Genomic DNA, 2,895 nt, shown 5'->3' on the forward strand with positions numbered 1-2,895 from the left:
GCCTGGAGCTGGGGGAGGGGGAGGGAAGGTCACCGTCTTCCCATGGGCTCATGTTTTACCGTCACTGAATTTAAACAGATGTGGTCAAGAATGGTGGGTCCCCAGGCTGACCCCCTCCCCACCCCCACCCCCCGCTCTGCCATCCATATCTAATCCCTAACTCCCACAACCTCCACAGTGGATCTCCTCTGGCTTCCTCTCCCCCTCCTGTGGGACCACCAGTTGCTCACCAATAATTCGAAGCTGTGTTTTGTGACAGAGACAATAAGTGTCGGCAGTTTACCTGCTGTGCATGATGCCAAGACGAAAGAGAATGAAACGGTCAAGGGAGAGTGTTGATAAGGGAGAGTTCACTGTGAACCTGTGAAAGGATTCCTAGAAACCCACTTTTCACCTGGGATGGGGAAAGAACCCAGGTCTTCCTCGGTCTGAGTTCCTTTATCCTCACGGTGTCTTTTCCTTGTTGGGGCTTCTGGCTTCTCGTGGAGCCCTGGGCCTCCTCTGCTTCTCCACCTCTCATCCTCACTCCTGATGCACAGGGCACCGGCAGGCACTTTCCCATCTGTGCCCACCTGGGCGGGACGGCCTCTTGTCACCGTGATGTGGGCAAGTACATGAGCATCTGCAGGGAATAAAGATCTTCCTGGGGTACAGCCGGTGGGAGGCAAAGTCTCCACATTTTAAATGAGCTCGTCCGTAATGAAGAGGCGCTGACAGATAGATAAAGAAATCCCTACCTTTTTCACCCACATTCCTACTTAGACTGTGCCAAGTTGTCTGCACCTAGATAAAGGTTGGAAGGAGGACGGTGTCACAGATTGGAATGGTGGGAGACTGTGTGTGTGTGTGTGTGTGTGTGTGTGTTTCTGTAGGTGTGTCCGTGTGTGTGCATGTAGGTGTGTGCATGCATGTGTGTTTCTGTATGTGCATGTGTATGTGTGTGTAAATATTCAAGGAAGAGGGGGACAATTAAACATGATTGGAGAAGGTGGAGTAAAGTATTTCAGAAGCCCTTGGTTAGTGGTCAGGTGGAGCCAGGAGAGAAGGGAAGGAGACAAGGTCCTGTTGCGCAGGTGTGGAGGGCGGAGCACAAGAAAGAAACCAGAAAACCTCTGTCTTGACTAGAACCTGGTTCAAGATGCACCTTTTGGATTCCTTAGGACCCCCATTGTGTTAGACAAGTCCTACTCCTTTAAAATAGAAATTGGAGAAAAAATCCTTTTGAGGGAAAAGAGAGAGAAGAATCAGGAGCTTCTCTGAGTTGGGACAAACCCAGGCCCACATCAGCACAAACAGGTGACAGCTTCCGGAGTCTGCCAGCCAGGGAAGAACGGTCTCTCCACTTCCCTGGGCGGGAGGTCCAGGGGACCCTGCAGTGATAGAAATCTTCCACTGGTCACTCCCTTTCGATATCAGCTGGGAAGCATTTTCTAATGAAACAACATGATAAAAAGACAGAAGACACCTGAGGTCAAGACTGGCAAAGCCAAGGAGAGTGTGGGGATTGGTGCCACTGGGAGCAGAAACCCAGCTTTCAGGAGGGAGAGTCCTGGGAGGTGAGAAATTACTTCAGGCTGGGACCCCATGTGTTGGGGGCCAGATGTAAGCTGGCAAGGTCCTTGCACCTGAAGGGGCTAGCAAGGCTGGGACCCTTACCCACACAGTTTTCCCAGACTTGTTTGGATGGCGATTATCAGTAGAATGAGAGCAACCTTTGTAGAATGAGAACAGCCTTTCATGGCTTACCAAGAAATCTGTAACTATTTACTGAGATATGCTGTACTGAGAACTTGTCCTTCTGCTGTGTCTCTCCCTTAGAGATTAAGAAGAACAAAGAATACATTCTTCTTGACAGACCTCCTATTCAGTGTGTTGTGTATAAATAAGATTGTGTGGCTAATAAACTTCACTTCAGTTCTTCGAGAGCTGGAGTCCTCCCGACCCTGCTTTCCTGTCTTTCTTTCTTTTCTCAATTCCCACCTCCCTACCTCAGCCCGGCTCAACCTGTCAGGCTGGCCCTGACACCCATGGCCTTGCCGCCCATCTCCCGAGTGTGTTCTGTGGGACGTTAGTCAGTGTCATTCATTAAAGGAAGCTCTCCCACTAGCTGAGTTTCCGCAGCACTGGGTTCATCATTGCGGGACTTCTCACAGCCTTTGCGATGGGAATGTGACTCGAAAAAAGGGAGATGTAACCTCTGGTCTTCCTCACATGTATTTGACAATGGGACCCTGTTTCTGCAAAGTGCCTCCTGAAGCTGGTGTTCCCCAGAACACTCTTGGGGAAACACTGTGGTGCCAGTCACTGGAAATGTGGCTAACGTGCTAACTTAGAAACTTGAGTGCAGAGCCCAGGCTCTCATTCCATGAAACTATGAAGTTTCCTTAATCTTGCTTTGTACCCTAGTAGCCAAGACCCCTCCCCGCTCCCCCCCACTCCAGCCTCCCCTTCCCTGAAGAGGAGCCTTAGAACAATGCATGTGCTGGTCTTGACCTGCCTGCAGGCAGGAGTGGCCACCTTGACGATGGCTCTCCTCTAGCCCTCCTGAGAGCAGGAGGGAGCTCAGCCCACTTGGCAACCCTGTTCCAGGCTTGGGAAGCACTCTCCCCAGCCCTCCACCACACCTGTACAGGTACACCTGGAACCCACTCTGTCTGAGTAACACTCTGCCTCGGGGAAGACAGCCAGCAGGGTCTTTAGAACAGCCGAGGGTCATGACCAGATCATAGTAACAATAATATGACTTCGTTGCTATAGAAGAGAATTCAGAATAAGGAGGATCTTGGGCGCCATCCAGATGGTATTAGTTACAAAGGAACCAGAAGCAATGCCTCAGAGGGAAGGGCTCCTCTGAGGAGGTCCTGAGCCCGAGGCACTGCGGGATGGGGAGACTTT

Source organism: Myotis yumanensis, unplaced genomic scaffold (assembly GCF_028538775.1).
Source record: "Myotis yumanensis isolate MYYU_CA2020_CCGP unplaced genomic scaffold, mMyoYum1.0.hap1 SCAF_7, whole genome shotgun sequence".
NCBI classification, from domain to species: domain Eukaryota; kingdom Metazoa; phylum Chordata; class Mammalia; order Chiroptera; family Vespertilionidae; genus Myotis; species Myotis yumanensis.